The 24,494-nt window shown below is 44.3% G+C and overlaps 1 long non-coding RNA gene across 1 annotated transcript in view; it reads right to left on the reverse strand.

Annotated features, from left to right (window-relative positions):
* Positions 1-22,051, reverse strand: part of LOC125139026 — a 24,430-nt gene extending 2,379 nt beyond the window's left edge. The window contains exons 1-3 of the long non-coding RNA XR_007138139.1: positions 21,293-22,051; positions 21,029-21,156; positions 16,278-16,382 (exon numbers count right to left, since the gene is read on the reverse strand). This is a non-coding gene — a long non-coding RNA (uncharacterized LOC125139026). The remainder of the gene's footprint in view (positions 1-16,277; positions 16,383-21,028; positions 21,157-21,292) is intronic.
* Positions 22,052-24,494: the final 2,443 nt, after the last annotated feature.

The following is a 24,494-nucleotide window of genomic DNA, read 5'->3' on the forward strand; positions in this document are numbered from 1 at the left end:
GTTTAGTTTGGTTTAGTTTAGTTTAGTTTAGTTTAGTTTAGTTTAGTTTGGTTTAGTTTGGTTTAGTTTAGTTTAGTTTAGTTTGGTTTAGTTTAGTTTAGTTTAGTTTAGTTTAGTTTAGTTTAGTTTAGTCTGTAGGCCGCCGAGTTGCACACGGCTCTCTGTCAGAAAAACAAACAAGTCCTCGTTTAAGCTGGAGGCAGGTGTGAAATTTCACACCGTGAGTGAGCATCTTCCCAGCAGAGATGTAACGCATCGTGTAACACAACCTCTCGATTTCATTTTCGTAGCCGTGTTACGTCGGCCGTGTCGTCGTCCTGCGCGCTGCAGCTGTGTCGAGGCTGCACTGAGGTTGATTAGCTGACAAAACTGATAGTGTTCTAACTAGAATAACGCACAATACTCTATTCCCTGACCGGTCCTTCTAACAGATCAGCGGAACGACACAAGTGTGTGGTGTGTGTGTGTGTGTGTGTGTGTGTGTGTGTGTGTGTGTGTGTGTGTGTGTGTGTGTGTGTGGTGTACGTGTAATCCGAATCGGCAGTGAAATCCGATCAGGCTCGCCCCAACAGGATGGTTAATTATTCAAAGTGATTTGGCTGAAAACCTGATCATCTTCACGGCTCCAGCAGCAGGCATCGTGAGCGGCGAAGCTTGCCGTGAAACAGCGACGCGGAGAACGTCACGTTTCAGTGCACTGACCACCGTAACCAGAGAACCAGCTCACAAATTCGTTCCAGACGAAGAAAACAGAAATCTACATGACAGCGTCACAGTTTACTCTTTATTCCATTCCCTGGATCGCTCACATCTTCTTACGTTCCTAAAAATCCCATCCAGAATGTGTTCCAAACCTCACGTCACATATCTCCAGCGTTCCCGAGATAGACTTTACATCAAGCGTTCCCTGTCTGATGAGAACCTGCTCTTACAAGGTTCTACACCTTTAAAAGTTCCATTAGATGACAAAGGAAAAATGATGTACACATGATGTACTGCCACAAACACAGAACCCACCTAGAACCACGTGAACCATGCAGAAACTGTAGGGTTCTTTACTTGTTCCTCTTGGAGAAGAAGAACCTTGGTGCAGAGAACTACAGAGTCCTGTACAGATTCTGTACGTGTTGAAGTTAAAGGCTCTGTACAGAACCTTAAAACAGAACGTTTTTTTTTTATCATCAATCATTCAGTGTAGAACCCTTTAAGATAAAACAAAACTTTACAGATCACTTCGAGAGCCCTGAGACTTTACTCACTGTCACACAAACATGCTTTTAACCAAAAAAAATTAAAACGAAGAAAAATACACAGCCAAAAAAATCTGTTACACAAAAAACCTTTTAATAAATAATAATAATAATAAAAATATTTAAAAAAGATGTGAATATAATATTGATGTATTAAACAAACAAACAAACAAACAAACAAACAAACAAATAAATAAACTGAAGAATAAATAAAATGATCTGTTTATCCTGAAGAAGGTTTCTCCTCACTGTTCCTCACTGTCCCTCACTGTCCCTCACTGTCCCTCACTGTCCCTCACTGCACGTAGCATTAACAGAACAGAAAAAGGGGCTGAAGAAGTGCAGAGATCAAACGTCACACGTCACACCTCACACATCACACCTCACACCTCATACCTCACACCTCACACATCACACCTCACACCTCACACATCACACCTCACACATCACACCTCACACGTCACACATCACACCTCACACCTCACACCTCACACATCACACCTCACACATCACACCTCACACCTCACACCTCACACATCACACCTCACTCCTCACACATCACACCTCACACCTCACACATCACACCTCACACCTCACACCTTGCACGTCAAACGTCACACATCACACCTCACACATCACACCTCACACCTCACACCTCACACATCACACCTCACACCTCACACCTCACACATCACACCTCACACATCACACCTCACACCTCACACATCACACCTCACACCTCACACCTCACACGTCAAACGTCACACATCACACCTCACACGTCACACATCACACATCACACCTCACACCTCACACCTCACACGTCACACGTCACACATCACAGGCGTCTGACCATCTGCTCCAGATCTTCTAAATCTAGAGCTCCTCTTACCCCAGAACAGGCCTCTGTTTCATCCCCTACAGAGCTCCAGAGTCACCTCAGACTAAACCTCAGACTAAACCCCAGACTAAACCCCAGACTAAACCTCAGACTAAAGCACAGACTAAAGCACAGACTAAAACTCAGAAAAAACGTCAGACTAAACCCCAGACTAAACCTCAGACTAAACCCCAGACTAAACCCCAGACTAAACCTCAGACTAAAGCACAGACTAAAGCACAGACTAAAACTCAGAAAAAACGTCAGACTAAACCCCAGACTAAACCTCAGACCTCAGACTAAAGCACAGACTAAACCGCAGACTAAACCCCAGACTAAACCTCAGACCTCAGACTAAACCCCAGACCTCAGACTAAATCCCAGACTAAACCTCAGACTTTAGACTAAAGCACAGACCTCAGACTAAAGCACAGACTAAACATCAGACTAAACCCCATACCTCAGACTAAATCCCAGATAAACCTCAGACTAAACCTCAGACTAAACCCCAGACTAAACCTCAGACTAAACCCCAGACCTCAGACTAAACCTCAGACTAAAGCACAGACTAAACCACAGATAAACCTCAGATTAAACGTCAGATTAAACCCCAGACTAAATGTCAGACTAAACCTTATACTAAACCTCAGACTAAACCCCAGACTAAACCATGGACTAAACCTCAGATTAAACCCCAGACTAAACCTCAGACTAAGAATAGAATAGAATAGAGGAGAGGAGAGGAGAGGAGAAGAGAAGAAAGTAGAGGAGAAGAAAGGAGAAGAGAGGAGAGGAGAAGAGAGGAGAGAAGAGGAGAGGAGGTAAGACAGAAGGCAGGGGACAGCGGGGTGTGAGGTTCTTCCCCCAGATCAGTGGTGCTTCTGTTAAAACATCAATTAAAGCCCGGAGTGTGTCACACTGCTCTGTTCCCGTCTCTCCCACTGACTCTCAATTACTTAGTTTAACAGACCTCATGTTGGTACAGTGTGTGTTTGTTGCCAGTTCCGATGCCCCCCGAATCCCAATGCAGCTCTTCATGCCAAAAAGCATCTGTTCAGCTGCCAGTCCCACACTGAGACCTTTCTCCATCAGTCACGTCTTCCTCTGTGTCTCCGTTCCTGAAGACCTGAAAGTCTGTTTGTTTCCTGGAGACAAACTAATTAAATTAAATTACATTGAAATATCAAAGTTCTCCACTTTTACTACTCACAGAAACCGTAAACATAATCAGTTTTTCCCCAAAACTATTCTGAATTTCTATTATTTCTGTAAGTTCCTGGTACGTAATACCTAAAGGATGATTTGTATAAAAGTAACAACAACAACAACAACAACAACAACAACAACAACAACAACAAAGTTGAAAGTTCAGTTCAACAACAAAAAGTTTCTGAAAGTGTTCCCAGTAGAACCCTTAGTTAGTTAGTTCACTAAAAACCTTAAACCATTCAACAAACCATTAGATAACCCATTTAACAGGAACCAAGACAGCTTCTGGTCTATTAAAAGGTTCTCTTTAAGAACCCTATAGCAGAGTGTTGCTCAGTCTGAGGGCAGGCAAGAGCCCTTGATCACCCAGTGAACCCTTAAAGAACCCTTAATGGGTAAAGACTTGAAGAGAGTATAAAGTTGTATACATAACTTTACAATGGAGTGATTATCAATCTAAAAGTGTTCCAAATAGAACCATTTTAGTACACTATTACCCCTTTTCCACCAAGAAAAACATTAACACAGAAAAAAATTAGCCTTAGCATGTAGCTACCTACTATCATGTGTGCTGATAATGTATCATATCGTGGTAAAGTAAAAGTGTATTAAACATTAGTATACTTAAGGTACATTATCAGATGCGCTAACAGTAGCTCCGCCCACAGCCCCGCCCACAGCCCCACCCACAGCCCCTGACACGAGCGGTTCTTAAGTCTAGACCAGCAACATTTTGGTGCTACTTAAGAACCACTTTTCCTGGTTCAGAGCCGGTGCTTTGGCGGTCGAAACAGAAAGGACTGGTTCTAAATTAGGCTCCAAAAGTGCACTCAAACTGCCTCGGTGGAAAAGGAGCAAAACTGCCTCGGTGGAAAGGGGGCAAAACTGTGTCGGTGTAAAAGGGGCTTATGTACCATTCATTGTCCAATGAAACTTTAAATAACCAACTTAAAGAGTGAAGATGACTCTTGAAGGTTCTTTGGTTGTTTCTTTGGAGCAAATGCCTAAGTGAGGTCTATATAGAGCCCAAGAATAGAGTGTTTAGCAACAGTAAGAACCTTTAATTTCTCAGATATTCCTTCAACACTTTCAAGAACCATTGGGATCTGTGAAGACTCGAAGAGGCTACAAAGTGTGAAGATGTTCTGGTTCTTCCTCTTGGTTAAACTGTAAAGATTCTATGTACAGTAGAACCCTACAGCAGAATGCTGATCTATCTGAAAGGGGTTAGGAACCAATAATGGTAGTCCATAGTAAACCCTTAAAGAACCCTTAAAACATGAAGAGTGTATCGTGTCCAAAGCACTAAGACAAGGTGTATACACTGTTTTTTTTTTTATTTATTTTTTTTTTAGTTCCTCTATGGCAGACTTGATCTATGTGGGTTCTACAGTATGTAAAACCCTACAGCAGGGTGCTTCTCAATATGAATGAGGTTAAGAACCCTTACCTACTCTTATTCTTAAGAACTCTTATGGAACCCTTAAAATGTAAAGACTTGAAGAGTGTACGCAGAATAAAGACAGTTCTTAAGAAGTTTTTTTAGAAGTTGTTCTTCTGGAGTAAATGTCTATTTAGGTTCTATGTAGAACACAGCAGTGTTTATCAATATGAAGGAGGCCAAGAACATTTAAGTACTTATGCCTCTTTTCCACCGGAAAGAACCGGGTGCTGGTTCAGAACTAGCGCTAGTGCTGGTTCACTGGCGAACCTTCTAAGAACCGGTTTGCCTTTCCACCGGCTAGAGAGCCATCACAGCGCCGAGTGTGACGTCACTGTATACGTGTCACGTGTCTCAGCGACATTAGCGCAGCAGCGACAAACACAAACACGACAACAATGGCGGATGTTGCTTTACTGTTAATGCTCATGGCTTTGTGAACCTACATCGGCATCCAAACGCGGCGAATAAAACGTGTACGTGCGGCTCCGTGTAATCTGTATAAACGGAGGTTGTGATCGATAAAGTACATAACACAGAAAAAAATTTAGCCTTAGCATGTAGCTACCTACTGTCATGTGTGCTGATAATGTATCATATCGCGGTAAAGTAAAAGTGTATTAAACATTAGTATACTTAAGGTACATTATCAAAGGCGCTAACAGTAGCCCCGCCCACAGCCCCTGACGCGAGCGGTTCTTAAGTCTAGACCAGCAACGTTTTGGTGCTACTTAAGAACCACTTTTCCTGGTTCGGAGCCGGTGCTTTGGCGGTCGAAACAGAAAGAACTGGTTCTAAATTAGGCTCCGAACCTGCACTCAAACTGCCTCGGTGGAAAAGGGGCAATAAAGCATTAAAGAACTTTTAAGGAACCCTGAAATACTGTGAAATAATTTAAAGTACTATGTTTTTGCTGTTTATCAGTAAAATAACAAGTGAGAAAGATAAAACAGAGTCGCTGGTGAAGGTCTGAGGATTTCTCACAGATTTCTCACGGATTTCTCACAAGAACGAATGCAACTATTACTGTAGCAGATTAAAAAGTACATGTTGTCCTTTAATAGATAAAAATTGTCCTTTTCCTTTTTGTCATAGAAGAAAAATGAAACACTGCAGGATTAAAGGAACATAGAGAGTTTTATTCCTTTAGTCATTTCTGCCTGTTCTTTTGTAGGGTGCCATTAATTTTGCACTGCACATTGAGAGTGAAATAAAAAGCAGAACTGGTGTCCAGCTCTGGGAACAGATCCACACTGCGGGTCTGAGGGGACAGAGTAAGTGAAACAGAAAGGCAATCATTATTTATCTGGTGTTATAAAGGTATAAAATAGCAGGGCTGTAAAAGACGCTGTGTAATGAAACACGTGTTTAACTTTCCATCACCGACACAATGGTGTCACAACCTTCTGTTTGTTTCTGTCCATTAAGTGTGAGAGACGAACACGTGGGTTGTATAACGTGAGCGAGGCTTCGCAGGAGAAAGCCATTCGACTCGGTAAAAAGACCATAAAAGAAATGGAGTGTGTCTACATGATGGACTTTACATTAGGACACGTTACCTGGTATATTGCGTTTCTGTCGGAGTTGTGAATGAAACAAAAACAAACAAAAACAAACATCTCATGTGGTGCTTTATTTTAATTTGTGTGGGAATGTTTAATGATTCCAGACAATGAGATTACATATGTCATAAATGTGGTCCTCACTCCATAACGTCCTCCTCACTTCATAACATCCTCCTCACTCCATAACGTCCTCCTCACTCCATAACCTCCTCCTCATTTTATAACCTCCTCCTCACTTCGTAACGTCCTCCTCACTTCATAACATCCTCCTCACTCCATAACGTCCTCCTCACTCCATAACCTCCTCCTCATTTTATAACCTCCTCCTCACTTCGTAACGTCCTCCTCACTTCATAACATCCTCCTCACTCCATAACGTCCTCATCACTCCTCCGGGTACTCCGGTTTCCTCCCCCGGTCCAAAGACATGCATGGTAGGTTGATTGGCATCTCTGGGAAATTGTCTGTAGTGTGTGAGTGTGTGAGTGAATGAGTGTGTGTGTGTGTGCCCTGTGATGGGTTGGCACTCCGTCCAGGGTGTATCCTGGCTCGATGCCCGATGACGCCTGAGATAGGCACAGGCTCCCCGTGACCCGAGAAGTTCAGATAAGCGGTAGAAGATGAATGGATGAGTGAATGAATATTTGACATAATTGAAAGCTTAAAGAACCAGATGAGAATTATATTTTTAATTTAATTTAATTTAGGGTAGATTTTAATTCTGTGACTGTAAACATGACATAAATATCACTCGGATCATTAAAAAAATATATAAAAAAAATAAAATAAACAAATCAGTTATTGTTAAGTACAGTTAAGTTATAGTTCATTCATTTTATAAATATGCCATGAGAATTATTATTAATCTACAAACACTCCTGAACCCTAAAGTACAGAACCCTAGGGCTCTATACAGAACCCTGAGAAACCCTGTTCTATCTAAATGTCATCTCCGTGAGTGAGCCGTTACTATAGAAACAATAGATGACAAGCTTTGCGATGTCGTTTTTTTTTTTTTTTTTTTTTTACTGTTTAACGTTTATTATAAATGTACTAATAAAACTGACTATTTTAGTCAGCTGACTTTCTGCATCTTTTCTGCGAGATGCCGTCTGCCTTCCTTCATGCTGACTGAGACATTTTAATCAGTTTAGTGTAAACCGTGCGGTGGAGTGTGTTTATCCAGGACGGAAAGGAATCTGAGGCATCTACTCTTAAGTTCGGTTCTCATTTTAGTGCAAACTGGAAGTAAAGCAAGAGGGAAAAAAGAGGGGAAAATGAGGAAGGAAAAGGAATAAATGAATAAGTCCTACATAATAATAACACACAGCACTAATTCTGCCGCCTGGGTTGGCTTTACAGATGGCGTGCGGCGTCTCCAGATCGTCTTCCGCTGATGTTTAATGGAGGCGAGACCTCAGCACTTTCCCTGCCACATTCTGTCACGCCTATTATCACTTGTAATTAAGAGGCGCTGCAGTCCTCGAGGGAGCGACGCTCATCACGTTCCATTAACACAACCTGGAACCTGACGCTGGCCCGGACATGTGTGTGTGTGTGTGTGTGTGTGTGTGTGTGTGTGTGTGTGTGAGAGAGAGAGAGATGGCCTCAGGTGGGATCATTAGGCCCTGAGCTGAGCCTCGCTCACCAATCTGCACAAACATCATGATGATGATGACGAGGATGATGATGATTATTATGATAATGACAAGGATGATAATGATAAGGATGATGGGGATTATAATAAGGATGATGATGATGATGATGATGAGAAGTAGGAGGAGGATGAGGAGGTTGATGATGAAGAGGAGGGGACGTGTCAGAATGGCTTATCACGAGGGCTGGTTTTTATTCCATCTCTTTTTTTTTCTAGAGTTTTACTATTAACTCACTACGTGTGTGATACAAACTCTAAACTAGTGCTAATACCTGGATCCCATCAGATAACAACATTTAGACCAAAAGGATCCCGACCAGAAGGTTTTCGAAGGTTTCTTCGAAGGTTCGTCGGGTGACTAAAGGTTACTTAATTTCTCGAACAGTTTTACATGCGATTGTTCTTTAAGAAGCCCTTTATGAACCCAATGACTGGGTTGTTGCACTTATCTGTCAGGAAAACCACACCATGATCTCAGCTACCGTGTAGAATCATTCAGGGTTCCCCAGAAGGACAACCGAAGAACGTTTAGGAAAGCTTGCACTCCCTGATAGTGTAACACAAGGGTCATTTATCTGGAAACATCTTCACAAAAAACAAAACTTTACTTGCAAGTGTAGAGTTCTACAGTACATAGAACCCTTAAACCCTTAAGCTCTCAGCAAGGGCGTCGATTTGGGTAGGTAGGGACGGTAAGGACATGTCCCCACCAATATCCAGGGAACACTCAATTGTCCCTAGCGATAATTCGACCAAGCCTATATATATTTATACATAACCACTGTTATCCGTCTGTGTCTTGTGCTTTTTTACTTATTTCATTTAACATTTATCCAGGAATTATTAAATAAGATGAAAATATTTTACAACGGCGGTCTGTAAAAAAATAACACAACTAGTGGGACACAAACGGTTAACAGATTTACCTCCTGCAATGAATCCCGCCTCTGTAACTCACCTCTCCAAAATGATTGGCCTTTGCCTTTTTTGAGTCCCGCCTCTCTAACCCACGTCGCTGTTTGATTGGCTTTGTCTTTCTCGCTAATGTGTTGAGGTCGGAGGCTGCGGCTAGATTCCGTTGTATGAAGCAATATGCAACGTGATTATGCAGGTTACCGTTATGTGAGTAAGAAAGTATTCTTATAACAACAGTTTTATGCACAAAATACGGGGAATGTTGTCCCCACCAATGTCAAATAAATTATGTCCCCACCAATGTCAAATAAATTATGTCCCCACCAATGTCAAATAAATTATGTCCCCACCAATGTCAAATAAATTATGTCCCCACCAATGTCAAATAAATTATGTCCCCACCAATGTCAAAATCAAACTTTCGGCATTGGCTCTCAGCTAGGCTACTACTCTATGGTTCTTTCCCGAGTCAATAACTCCTGAGCTAAACGCTGTTACTACACAAAACACGGTTGTAGCTGCCTCTCTACATCACTACGATAGAAAAGAGGTGTTATTTGTGTAGTAACAGCGTTTAGCTCAGGAGTTATTGACTCGGGAAACTCCAACCTGTGAATATGTGGCCGACTTCCTGCTCCTTCAGTTCTCTCCAGCGCTGGAAAGCTGATCCTATATTAACACGTCCTACTTCTTGTCCTTATCGTAAGTCTTTCTTCTCTTTCTTTCTTTGTTTTTATCCTCCATGTCAATGTTAAAACTGCTTTCTGCTAATGTCACACACACACACCGAACACTCTCTCCGCCCATATCGACAAGACACGCCCCTTTCTGCTCATTGGCTACACGTTTGTTTTGATTTTTGTTTATTATTCGGCCAGACTCGGTTTTCTGAAGCATTTCACAAAAATCCGAGACCCTGCATTTAACGACTGTCGACAGAGAATGAGGGGCGCTTGCTGTTCTTGACTACATGTCAATGCAGTGGCAAGGCATTCTGGGATTTGTAGTATTAGCGGAACATGCAGCTAGCCAGCTATAATGCACATTTGATATGATCTTGCGGGCCAAATATAATTACACCGAGGGCCAAAGTGTGAAGCCGACATATGGACACAGAGAGACAGAGAGAGAGAGAGAGAGAGAGAGAGAGAGAGAGAGAGAGAGAGAGAGACAGACAGACAGACAGACACAGAGAGACAGACATAGAGAGACAGACACAGAGAGACAGAGAGAGAGAGAGAGAGAGAGAGAGAGAGAGACAGACAGACAGACAGACAGACACAGAGAGACAGGGTGACAGAGAGAGAGACAGACACAGAGAGACAGAGAGAGAGAGACAGACAGAGAGAGACAGATACAGAGAGACAGAGAGAGAGAGACACAGAGAGACAGAGTGACAGAGAGAGAGAGAGACAGACACAGAGAGACAGAGAGAGAGAGAGAGAGAGAGACAGACACAGAGAGACAGAGAGAGAGAGAGAGAGAGAGAGAGAGAGAGAGAGAGACAGAGAGACAGAGTGACAGAGAGAGCGAGAGACAGACACAGAGAGACAGAGAGAGAGAGAGAGAGAGACAGACACAGAGAGACAGACACAGAGAGACAGAAAGAGAGAGAGACAGACACAGAGAGACAGAGAGAGAGAGAGACAGACACAGAGAGACAGACACAGAGAGACAGACGCAGAGAGACAGAGAGAGAGAGACACAGAGTGACAGAGAGAGAGAGACAGAGAGAGAGAGAGAGACAGAGAGAGAGAGAGACAGACACAGAGAGACAGAGAGAGAGAGAGACAGACACAGAGAGACAGACACAGAGAGACAGAGAGAGAGAGAGAGAGAGACACAGAGAGACAGAGAGAGAGAGACAGAGAGAGAGAGAGACAGACACAGAGAGACAGAGAGAGAGACACAGAGAGAGAGAGACAGAGAGAGAGAGAGACAGACACAGGGAGACAGAGAGAGAGAGAGACAGACACAGGGAGACAGAGAGAGAGAGACAGACACAGAGAGACAGAGAGAGAGAGAGACAGACACAGAGAGACAGACGCAGAGAGACAGAGAGAGAGAGAGAGAGACACAGAGTGACAGAGAGAGAGAGAGAGACAGACACAGAGAGACAGAGAGAGAGAGACAGAGAGAGAGAGAGACAGACACAGAGAGACAGAGAGAGAGAGACAGAGAGAGAGAGAGACAGACACAGAAAGACAGAGAGAGAGAGACAGAGAGAGAGAGAGACAGACACAGAAAGACAGAGAGAGAGAGACAGAGAGAGAGAGAGACAGACACAGAAAGACAGAGAGAGAGAGACAGAGAGAGAGAGAGACAGACACAGGGAGACAGAGAGAGAAAGCGGTGTAATTATATTTGGCCCGTGAGATCATATCAAGTGTGCATTACAGCCGGCTAGCCAGAGTTTGACACCCCTGTTCTACAACGATACATTAATGGATCCCTTCATGTTTTTTTTTATTATTTATTCGTTTATTTTGCTTGCTTTGTGTTTCATTTGTGTCTCTTTTCGAGTGGAGTTTAATGAGAACTGTAATGTTCCGGTTCTGGCTGTGTGTGTGGTGTAGTTTTGGTAGAACTGCGGTGGTACATGTGAAGGGTTCCTGCGGTTCATCAGGCGTATTTTTGTCTGTGTGAGGTGAAGCGCTCAGGGTGGAGTTTAAAGTGAAGCAGGAGTGTGAGTCTCCTACACGGCGAGTGTGTGTTAGCAGGGACGGTGTGGGACCTCCTACTCTCCTTGTGTTCGGTACTTAATTAGTGCAGCATCCTGTCGGATTTCCGTTTGTCCCGAACCACGTGGTTTTTTTGACCGGACCGAATCAGTAAGGTATTCGATACACGTGTACATGCAGAACAAACTCCACTATTATTCTTACTGCAGGTGAAATAATACAGAAAGATTATTTCCCGTGTCCTCGGTGGCGTTTTCTCGTCTCCAGATGTTCGTCTTGTCACATTTCGTCTCACTCGTTTTACACGACAGCGACACTTTTACACAAATTCCCGTGACTTTTCGTTCCTTCAGACAGTGACCCGTTCTAAAAAAAGCTGCATAACAATGTGGTGTTGTGGGTTTTTTTTTGTTTTTGTTTTTTCCATATTTCCCAGACTGATCGTTTTCCCTGTTATCTCTGCGCAGAGAAAAAACACACCTCGACAAAACAGAAGGTGTGCCTTGTTTTCCAGGAAACCGATCAAAGCCTTCCTCTTCTCACGGATCAAAACGCCACAGAGAGATATTTATTGCTGTGTTTGGCGCTCGAGCCGACACGTCCACGTCGGGTCTCTGAGAGAGAGAGGGAGAGTGTGTGTGTGTGTGGGGGGGGGGGCAGATAAAAACAGCAGTTCCTCTGTTCTTGGCTGTAGGTTCACACAGATTTACTCCATTCACATTTTTTCACAGGTTCGCACCACCAGCTGGTCGTACATATACTCCTCTAGCGTTCTGCTAGCGTTCTGCTGGCGTTCTGCTAGCGTTCTGCTGGCGTTCTGCTAGCGTTCTGCTAGCGTTCTGCTAGCGTTCTGCTAGCGTTCTGCTAGCGTTCTGCTAGGTGCTGCGTCACGTAACGTCTTAATCCTTCTTCTCAAAGTTTTCGCTCTTGGGAAAAGACTGACACGGGAACGGTGATGTCACTGCGGACATGTGAATAATGTGGATGGAAAGAAAACACAAATAAAACGATGAGATATTGTCGAGTTTATGTGTTATGTGTGTTTCTCTCTCTCTCTCTCTCTCTGTGTCTGTCTCTCTGTCTCTCTGTCTCTGTCTCTCTGTCTCTCTCTCTCTCTGTGTCTGTCTCTCTGTGTCTGTCTCTCTGTGTCTCTCTCTCTCTCTCTCTCTCTCTCTCTCTCTGTCTCTCTCTCTCTCTCTGTCTCTCTGTCTTTCTGTGTCTGTCTCTCTGTCTCTCTCTCTCTGTCTCTCTCTCTCTCTCTCTCTCTCTCTCTCTCTCTCTCTCTCTCTCTGTGTCTGTCTCTCTGTGTCCGTCTCTCTCTCTCTCTCTCTCTCTCTCTCTCTCTCTCTCTCTCTCTCTCTCTCTCTCTCTCTCTCCACACACACACACACACACACGTACACGTACGTCCGCATGAACAAACACTCTTTCTGGCACCACAAAAGGCACATTTATCACCATGGTGACAATCCACAGAGAACAATACCCACTTTTGGGAAGCGGAAGGTCTTCTGTGGCAGATATCATGCTTGGAATATGTTGGGTTTCCTCACCAAGGCCAACATGATTCAGTCCAACCAAAACCCAATCATGTTGATTAACGGCCCCGGGGCTCTCTCACGGTTATTACAAAAACAGACTACTGACTAATACGAGTGAGAGATCTAACACCCGACATATGGACCCGTCCTATTCATACCAGGAGCACGGCGACTCCTGAGACCGCCGATCGTTACTCTGACATGTGCTGGAATATTTCAGATATTACATCACGGGGTAAGTTCCCTGTACTCAGGGTCGGCTTAGGAGCTTTCTAAAGAGGATTTTATTAAAGCTGGGATTGTTAAGATTACCTGTGAGGTGGATTTGACTCCTGGGCTCCTGAATAGTGTTCATTACAGAAGTCTCTTCAGTATTAAATCCACCTTACTGAGGACGACAGCAGAGCATCGGTGTGTCCCTTTTCAGCGTGTTTGTGTGAGTTTTATCTAAATGATGGTGAGGCCACTTCCCATGGCATGTACCGAGTTTCCCCGGGTCATCAAACTCCATCCACAACCCTCCGCCCGGACGCTGTGGGCTTTCTGATGGCCGCCGTGTTCCTGCTGTCCCGCTTCACCCTCTCCCAGCTCTCATTCCCTCCTGCACCTCCCTCGCCTACGTCGCTCTATTTATTCAGCCACATCCTCCATCACTCCATCCCAGAAAAACCCAAATCACATGTTCCCTCCTTCCCTCCATCCATTCCTCACCTCCTCCGCCTCCTCCACCACCGTTAACGAGGAGAAACTTCACACATCAGCACATAAGGTCACCGAGATCTGACATCCAGTTATGCTTTAATGACTGGAGAGGAATGGGAATCCTGGATTCTGATTGGTCGGTAGGTCTGACGGCCGCAGGTCTGTTCTAACGCGTTATCGTTTCTATAGTAACAGATCATTCACATAGACTTCCATTTTAAGAGGCAGAGGTGAAGCTGTGACTAGGATGAAAACGTTCCACGACATCATCATCATCATCATCACCATCATCATCATCATCATCGTGTTCCATTTCTCTGTATCGTGAAAAGATGCTGGTGATGGAACTAATGTTTATAGCTGCTATTATGTAAGGAATAACAGGAACTCATTTGCTTTGTGAATGTTCCACACCATTAAAGTTTAGTAACTATAAACATACGATATATATATATATATTTTATTGGCAAATTTATCTTTCATAAGAGGAATAAAGCACTTTAGGACACACTGTTTACATTTAGGGTGCACGGGGGCTTAGTGGTTAGCACGTTCGCCTCACACCTCCAGGGTCGGGGGTTCGATTCCCGCCTCCACCTTGTGTGTGTGGAGTTTGTATGTTCTTCCCATGCCTCGGGGGTTTCCTCCGGGCACTTCGGTTTCCTCCCCCGGTCCAAAGACATGCATGGTAGGTTGATTGGCATCTCTGGAAAATTGTCCGTAGTGTGTGAGTGTGTGAGTGAATGAGAGTGTGTGTGTGCCCTGTGATGGGTTGGCACTCCGTCCAGGGTGTATCCTGCCTCGGTGCCCGATGACGCCTGAGATAGGCACAGGCTCCCCGTGACGCGAGAAGTTCGGATAAGCGGTAGAAGATGAATGAATGAATGTTTACGTTTAAAGAACATAACGTTTAAAGAACATGGTTCCTAGCATGCTAGCTAGCCTGCTAAGAATAAACAAAGCACGAAGCAAATGGAAATAAAGAGACACAAATAAAACTATTCTCTCTCAGATGTTTGGGTTTAATTTATAATCATTGATGATGTCTGGCTATTTTATCAGGTGTTGTGCTTATTACAGTATACGATGCTAACATCAACATGGTGCTGAGACAATTTGCTGCTTTAACATCTAAACAATCGTCGAACGAAAACTGTGAGCTCGAGTCTCAGATGGAAAACTCAAATCTGTGGCATCAAATATTAGCATCAGACAACGTACCGCCAAAAAGAACAAAGCTATCATTCCATCTGCTTCTCCTGCTACTGAGGAGTCACCAGCATTCGTTTCTTTTATTCTGCGATGAGATAACGTCCATGTCCTCGTACCTTCAGGAGCGCAGCACCATGGTGGCCTCGGTGGAAACAAGAGCTCTGATTAGCCAAGAGAAGAAGCTAATCTCCTGCATGGTGGCTCTTGAGGGTGGGGGTGGGGGGTCGGGGGGACTTCATATCTGCTCAAGTGGTCGTCATTATCAGGCCCCCAATCAGACGCGTAATCAGTGGACGACAAGAATGACAGCCAGACTTCATTCTGTTATAGGCCATGTGCAAGGAAACATGAACAGCACCACCTCACCCTCCTCTACACACCCACCCCAGGCACACCACTTCCAGGAGGCTCGGTCAAACGGTCACCTTGTTAAAGAGATGAACGAATGTAGCTACATGTTAGATACATAGATGGATAGAGAGAGAGAGAGAGAGAGAGAGAGAGAGAGAGAGAGAGAGAGAGAGAGAGAGAGAGAAAATGGAGGAAGAATGAACTTGGAGAGTGATGGAGGTAATTAAAGAAAGAGAAATTTGGGAATAAGCACGAAGTGGGGGGTGGATAAATGAAGGAAGAAAGAGAGAGAAAGACAGAGAGAGAGAGAGAGAGAGAGAGAGAGAGAGAGAGATAAAGAGAGAGAGAGAGAGAGAGAGAGAGAGAGAGAGAGAGAGGCTGGTCTGCACCCCTCGGATAACAACGCTCTAATTAATAGGTTATGAAAGCAGATGGAGGATGCGGGATGTCAGGGTCATTAAACTGCCTCCCTGTTTAAACCCCCCCGTTTTCCCCCTGACACACACACACACACACACAACTCTGCCTACAACCACCCACCCGCCCACATCCACCTCCTTGCCATTCGTTAGAAAACAGACTCGCTCTCGGCAGAATAAAAGACAAAACAGGGTTGGTGAGGAGTGGAGGCTCCACCAGAGGAGCTCAAGGTCCAGTCTCTGGTGACATGCACATTATCCAGAGACCCAGATCCAGCAGGACCACCAGAGAGCAGGCAGTTCCTCAAAAAAAAAAAAAAAAAATACAAGCCTCTTCCTCAAAAATACCCTTTCTACACCAGCCACAATCAGTTTGTCTGAGGAACGTGACACTAAACACACCCACTTTAGGTTATACTTTTCATGTCTCACACACTCATGTTCAGCCACTTACTGTAAGATCACGTCTCACAGGTTGCCAGATCTTTCTTCAGTACAAGCGTCCAAGACAGGGGCATTGCTTTCCCCAAGCGTCCTTTAGACCTCACGCACTCGAGGCCTATAAACCAAGTGGAAATATGTGGATAGAAAATAGGGACAAGAGAAAAGATTTGTTTTAATTTAACAGTAATGAGTTTACGGTTCTGGTTTATGGGTCTTAATAGAACCTTCTATATACAGTAGAAGCTATGACCTGAAGAACCCTATAGAACAGAAGACTATAGGAAGACTGATATTAGGTGGAGCAGAGCAGTAAAACAAGTCATGAGCAATGGGTTCTTGAGGAACCTTGTACAGTCTGAGATGGAACCATGCTTTAGTTTTTCTGACTGTAGATATTGTATTATTCTGTCTTTTATTCTGTAGCTGAACTCGAGGAACGATATTTTAACCCACTGTGATAATAAGGAGTGACGTGACTTAACCCCGTTATCGCTTCAGGGCGTCTGGTGCTCGCGGCCTCGCCGGCTCTTGTCTCTTAAGATCAGGAAGGTGGAACCCAAGCTTCGTTCCCTCAAGCCCTGCCGCCAGCAGGCTCATATATCCCCAAACACTGAGAGTCCTGATGGCGAGCGGACACCCAATCTGCTGGCGGCTGCTCGGACGGAGACCGGCATGTCCTCTCGTGTCCAGTGTGGACACCGAAACCTGGCGTCTGAGTGCTGGGGGAGGGGAAAGCAGTCAGTCTGGAAAATTCTATGGAAAACTCGGTCACTGTTTTTTTTTCCGTCCGCGTCTCTGATGACCTTTGGCACTCGCTTTGGTGTCATGCCTTCTCTTTCGCTTTCTCCATTTCACTACTCATCTTTTGTCTCTTTCTCTTTCTCTCTAGCAGTGTGCCTTTCTCTTTTCTTTTTCTCTTTGCTCTCGGTTTATTTACTTTGTTATTTTTTTAACTCGCTCTCTGGAACGTGAAAGCGGGCCACCAGTGCAGCTCTTCATCTCCATCTGAGTCTCGCAGGATTCGCAGTTAGGAAATGAACCGAGAAATTCTGCACTCTGCCAAAGAAGCTCTCTCTCTCTCTCTCTTTCTCTCTCTCTCTTTTCTCTTTCTTTTCTTCTCTCCTTAACCACACAAAGTGCCTCATCAGCAGGGTTGCCAGCTCTGACTAAAGCAGCTCATTACCAATAAAGAAATATGAAAAAAATGATAAATATTCCGCTCCTCATGTGACAAGACTAAGTACGGCAATATCACATAATGCTAAATGTGCAATAAAAAGAAGTGCACCAACAAAGAAGTGATGAACGGAAGAAAAATCGTATCATTAATATCAGGAGGAAGTGAAGAAAACAGTGTGCAGTAAGTAAAGATGATGAAACTCAGAACCCTTTAGGGGGAAACCTGAAGAGCCTGAAGTACTATTAGGGAAATGTAAAAAATAATCAGTGTAGCAACAATAACACAACAAATAAACCTTTGTAGCAACAAACTAAAATAAGAAAGATCTTTCCAACGAAAAGGAACTAAAAGACGTACAAAACAAACTTAGACCCAATGAAGTTCCAGAAACACAACAAAATTGTTAAAGAATGACATTTTTTCCCAAATTCATGGTTACCTTTAGTGTGGGCGTGGCTACCTTTAGTTTACAGACATGTTACCTTTAGTGTGGGCGTGGCTACCTTTAGTTTACAGACATGTTACCTTTAGTGTGGGTGTGGCTACCTTTAGTTTACAGACATGTTACCTTTAGTGTGGGTGTGGCTACCTTTAGTTTACAGACATGTTACCTTTAGTGTGGGTGTGGCTACCTTTAGTTTACAGACATGATACCTTTAGTGTGGGTGTGGCTACCTTTAGTTTACAGACATGTTACCTTTAGTGTGGGCGTGGCTACCTTTAGTTTACAGACGTATTACCTTTAGTGTGGGTGTGGCTACCTTTAGTTTACAGACATGATACCTTTAGTGTGGGTGTGGCTACCTTTAGTTTACAGACATGTTACCTTTAGTGTGGGCGTGGCTACCTTTAGTTTACAGACATTTTACCTTTAGTGTGGGTGTGGTTACCTTTAGTTTACAGACATGTTACCTTTAGTGTGGGTGTGGCTACCTTTAGTTTACAGACATGTTACCTTTAGTGTGGGCGTGGCTACCTTTAGTTTACAGACATGATACCTTTAGTGTGGGCGTGGCTACCTTTAGTTTACAGACATGTTACCTTTAGTGTGGGCGTGGCTACCTTTAGTTTACAGACATGTTACCTTTAGTGTGGGCGTGGCTACCTTTAGTTTACAGACATGTTACCTTTAGTGTGGGCGTGGCTACCTTTAGTTTACAGACATGATACCTTTAGTGTGGGCGTGGCTACCTTTAGTTTACAGACATGTTACCTTTAGTGTGGGCGTGGCTACCTTTAGTTTACAGACATGTTACCTTTAGTGTGGGCGTGGCTACCTTTAGTTTACAGATATGTTACCTTTAGTGTGGGTGTGGCTACCTTTAGTTTACAGACATGATACCTTTAGTGTGGGCGTGGCTACCTTTAGTTTACAGACATGTTACCTTTAGTGTGGGTGTGGCTACCTTTAGTTTACAGACATGTTACCTTTAGTGTGGGCGTGGCTACCTTTAGTTTACAGAGATGTTACCTTTAGTGTGGGCGTGGCTACCTTTAGTTTACAGACATGTTACCTTTAGTGTGGGCGTGGCTACCTTTAGTTTACAGACATGTTACCTTTAGTGTGGGCGTGGCTACCTTTAGTTTACAGACGTATTACCTTTAGTGTGGGCGTTGCTACCTTTAGTTTACAGACATGATACCTTTAGTGTGGGTGTGGCTACCTTTAGTTTACAGACATGTTACCTTTAGTGTGGGTGTGGCTACCTTTAGTTTACAGACATGATACCTTTAGTGTGGGTGTGTCTCCCTTTAGTTTACAGACATGTTACCTTTAGTGTGGGCGTGGCTACCTTTAGTTTACAGACGTATTACCTTTAGTGTGGGCGTTGCTACCTTTAGTTTACAGACATGTTACCTTTAGTGTGGGTGTGGCTACCTTTAGTTTACAGACATGATACCTTTAGTGTGGGTGTGGCTACCTTTAGTTTACAGAGATGTTACCTTTAGTGGGGGCGTGGCTACCTTTAGTTTACAGACATGTTACCTTTAGTGTGGGTGTGGCTACCTTTAGTTTACAGATGTATTACCTTTAGTGTGGGCGTGGCTACCTTTAGTTTACAGACATGATACCTTTAGTGTGGGTGTGGCTACCTTTAGTTTACAGAGATGTTACCTTTAGTGGGGGCGTGGTTACCTTTAGTTTACAGACATGTTACCTTTAGTGTGGGCGTGGCTACCTTTAGTTTACAGACATGTTACCTTTAGTGTGGGCGTGGCTACCTTTAGTTTACAGACGTGTTACCATTAGTGTGGGTGTGGCTACCTTTAGTTTACAGACATGTTACCTTTAGTGTGGGCGTGGCTACCTTTAGTTTACAGAGATGTTACCTTTAGTGGGGGCGTGGCTACCTTTAGTTTACAGACACATTACCTTTAGTGTGGGTGTGGCTACCTTTAGTTTACAGAGATGTTACCTTTGGTAGGGGCGTGGCTACCTTTAGTTTACAGACGTGTTACCATTAGTGTGGGTGTGGCTACCTGTAGTTTACAGACGTGTTACCATTAGTGTGGGTGTGGCTACCTTTAGTTTACAGATGTGTTACCATTAGTGGGGGCGTGGCTACCTTTAGTTTACAGATGTGTTACCATTAGTGGGGGCGTGGCTACCTTTAGTTTACATATGTGTTACCATTAGTGGGGGCGTGGCTACCTTTAGTTTACATATGTGTTACCATTAGTGGGGGCGTGGCTAACTTTAGTTTACATATGTGTTACCATTAGTGGGGGCGTGGCTAACTTTAGTTTACATATGTGTTACCATTAGTGGGGGTGTGGCTACCTTTAGTTTACATATGTGTTACCATTAGTGGGGGCGTGGCTAACTTTAGTTTACATATGTGTTACCATTAGTGGGGGCGTGGCTAACTTTAGTTTACATATGTGTTACCATTAGTGGGGGCGTGGCTAACTTTAGTTTACATATGTGTTACCATTAGTGGGGGCGTGGCTAACTTTAGTTTACATATGTGTTACCATTAGTGGGGGTGTGGCTACCTTTAGTTTACATATGTGTTACCATTAGTGTGGGCGTGGCTACCTTTAGTTTACATATGTGTTACCATTAGTGGGGGTGTGGCTACCTTTAGTTTACATATGTGTTACCATTAGTGTGGGCATGGCTACCTTTAGTTTACAGACATGTTACCATTAGTGTGGGCGTGGCTACCTTTAGTTTACAGACACGTTACCTTTAGTGTGGGCGTGGCTACCTTTAGTTTACAGACATGTTACCATTAGTGTGGGCGTGGCTACCTTTAGTTTACAGACACGTTACCTTTAGTGTGGGCGTGGCTACCTTTAGTTTACAGACATGTTACCTTTAGTGTGGGTGTGGCTACCTTTAGTTTACAGACATGTTACCTTTAGTGTGGGCGTGGCTACCTTTAGTTTACAGAGATGTTACCTTTAGTGTGGGCGTGGCTACCTTTAGTTTACAGACATGTTACCATTAGTGTGGGCGTGGCTACCTTTAGTTTACAGACATGTTACCTTTAGTGTGGGCGTGGCTATCTTTAACTAACATGTTACCTTTAGAATGGAGTCCCCGAGTCTGTCTGAGGTTCTATGGGTTTTCCCACCTTTCAGAAGCATGTCAGTAGTGCCTCGTTTCCACCAGAAAGAACCGGCTGCAGGTTCAGAGCTGGTGCTGGTGCTGGTGCTGGTTCCACTGGCGAGCCTTCTAAGAACCGCTTTGCCTTCCCATGGGCTAGAGAGCGTCACAGAGCCACATCTTATTGTATATAATGTTACACAGCGACGTTAGCGCAGCAGCAGCAAACACAAACACATCAACAATGGCGCATGTTGCTTTACTGTTAATGCTCATGGCTTTGTGAACCTACATTGGCATCCAAACGTGGAGAATCCTGATGGTGCTAACGACGTTCTCTTTTGCCTTGTTGGTCACCGCCCCCGGCCCCTGACACCAGCGGTTCTTAAGTCTAGACCGGCAGCGTTTTTTGGTACCACTTTTCCTGGTTCAGAGCCGGTGCTTTGGGTGTCGAGAAAGAAAGAACTGATATTAACTTAGGCTCCGAACCTGCATTCAAACTGCCTTGGTGGAAAAGGGGCATAGGTGGATAAGTGATTCCTGATTGTCTCTAGGTGTGTGTGTGTGTGTGTGTGTGTTTGTGTGTGTTTGTGTGTGTGTATGTGTGTGTGTGTATATGTGTGTGTGTGTGTGTGTGTGTGTGTGTGTGTGTGTGTGTGTGTGTGTGTGTGTGTTCCTGAGCTCAACCCTGACCAAGATGAAACATCCTGAAGACGAATAAATTAATTAACATCTGGTGATAAACCTTCCATAAATAATGATGCATTCAAAATAATATTCAGCTCAAAATGCAAAGGCGATACACAATCACAGACCTGGCAACCCTGAGCTTGATGTTCGGTCCCCGAGAGAGCGACCCTGCAACATGTGCTGACCTCTGTTGGACGTTTTCTGAAGTTCACAATGATTACGGGACACGCCAAATGAGCGAATCTCATCTGTGTTTGTATTACAAGCCTCATATGGCATACACACACCCACACCCACACACACACACCCACATACCCACCCACACACCCACCCACACACACACACACACACACACACACACACACACACACACACACACACACACACACACACACACAAATACACAAGCGAGACCTGCTTCAACAGAATGTTGAAGCTTTTCTTCCTGGAGCTTCCCAAATGACACATCAGCTAATGATCTCTCTCTCTCTCTCTCTCTCTCTCTCTCTCTCTCTCTCTCTCTCTCTCTCTCTCTCTCTCTCTCTCTGTGTGTGTGTGTGTGTGTGTGTGTGTGTGTGTGTGTGTGTGTGTGTGTGTGTGTATCTGAGCGAGCATTTGGCTGTAGGAAGCACTTCCAGGCTCTTCAGGTGGAGCTGTGGAGTGGGCAGTGTGTAGGTGGGCGAGAGCTACAGTACAGCGCTGAGGGGTACTGGAGGTAATGATGCTGTTTATATACAGTATATATATATATATATATATATATATATATATATATATATATATATATATATATATATATATATATAAAAAAAACTTTCTCTCTTTATGGCTCAAGCCGACTGCCATAACGATTGCTTCAGTGTGATGCAAGATGATGGCTCTAGAATAAATTCCTTGTCTCGTTTGGGGGCGGACGAAAGCTCTGTGTGCTCAGAAAAGCTCTGAATGGAGCTATAAGTAGGAGATCAGGCCTTAAGGGTTCTACACACACACACACACACACACACACACACACACTGTAAATTAGCCCTTTTCCTGCAGTCCATTATTCATAACGCCCCAATTAATTATGAAACGACCCGAAATCTGATGCTTGATGGTTGCCTAGAGACCCCCAGCTCGTATCGTATCAAACGCCACTATTGTCGAGATATAAAAGCACGGAGCCAGGCTTCCCATAGGGCCCCGGGCCTCCAGGGAATCGATCGCGTTAGAGAGTAAACAAACGGTGGCCATATTGCGACGTATGTTTCGCACACACTGAAAACACGGAGTAAACAAGACAGATGAGGTGAATTATTCATTAACGCTGAGTAACAGCGTCTCATTCGAGTGAGATTCCTGCATCACAAAGGCTGCTGGGAATCCAGGCGCTCACGCCGAGGTGAGTTTGAGTGACATCTAGCTGTGGCTGTAGAGTAGAAAAAAAGAAGACCGGTAGAAGAACGGACAGTGTTTATATAACGGATTAATGGACAGACTGAATAACTCTCAGGACTAAAAGAAAAAAAAAAAACAGTCGTCTGCATCACTGCGAACAAATAAAGTTTTGTCAGTGTGAGAAATTTGGGTTTAAAATCCCAGACGATGATTTAACAGTCGTCTAAAATCCAGCAAAAGGATGACGCTAAATTCACTGGACAGCGAGCGGAACGTAAAACATGCAAACAGGCAATAAATAAATAAATAAATAAATAAATAAATAAATAAATAAATAAATAAATACAATCTGTATCCCCTGTTGATTAGCATGTTCTGTTTATGCTAAGTTTAAACTCCAGCATATGATCTGACACAGAGAACACGCCGTGATATAAACATCGCCCGAGATGTCGTACAGCCAGGCGAGAAATAAAGGGGGATAGAGAGAGAGAGAGAGAGAGAGAGAGAGAGAGAGAGAGAGAGAGAGAGAGAGGGGAAATTGTGGGGAATTTAAACCCGTTGTAGTTGTTTGTTCTTTTTGTGAACAAGAAAGAAGGAAAAACAAAGGGGGGTGGGTAAACAGGGAAAAGGAAGGGGGGGAGGGGGCGGAGGGGGGAGGGGCGGGGGCGGAGGGAGGGAGGAGGAGGAGGGGGGGGGAGGAGAGGGGAGGGCGGGAGGGTGAGGAAGGGAGGAGGGAGAGGGAGGAGGGGGGGAGGAGAGGAAGGGAGGAGGGGGGGAGGAGAGGAGGGAGGGAGCGAGAGGGGGTGGGGGAGGGGAGAGCGAGCGAGGAGGAAACCCCCCGGAGAAGAGGACGAGAGGAGGGCCCCTTCTTGATTCTCTTCTCGGGGGTTTGCTTCTTTCTTTCCTTCTCTTTTCTCTTTTTCTTTTCTTCTCTTCTCTTTTTTTCTTCTCTCCCTCTTATCGGGTGGGTGTCCTGTTTCTTCCTGTCTTCCGGATAAACCTTCGGAAACAAGACACAAACATCCGGTATAAATTAGCGCTCTTGAGAAACAAGCCAGACGACCACTTGACTGGGGAAATGTCATGTTCTATCCTCCCTCCGTCATCCGCCCGGGCCCCACGTAAATACTGTAAAATTTCCCCTCACTGGGAGTTTTAAACATTCATTTGTACGGTGGCTGTCCTTCAGTATTCATACACTGTCACGCTAAGTGGTGTATAAACAGGTGGATGGATAGAAAAACCAAATATTTGAGGGGGAGAGAAGAGATGAGACCGATGAGAGCGAGAGAAGAGGAGAAGAGAAGAAGAGAGAATGAAAGAGAAGAGAGAGAGAGAGGAAAGGAACGGGGGAAGGAAAGAGAGGAAAAAAGAGAGAAAAGAGAGAGAGAACGGAAGAAAGAGGGGGGGAGAGAGAGAAA

The sequence above is a fragment of the Tachysurus fulvidraco genome, chromosome 16, assembly GCF_022655615.1.
Source record: "Tachysurus fulvidraco isolate hzauxx_2018 chromosome 16, HZAU_PFXX_2.0, whole genome shotgun sequence".
NCBI lineage: Eukaryota > Metazoa > Chordata > Actinopteri > Siluriformes > Bagridae > Tachysurus > Tachysurus fulvidraco.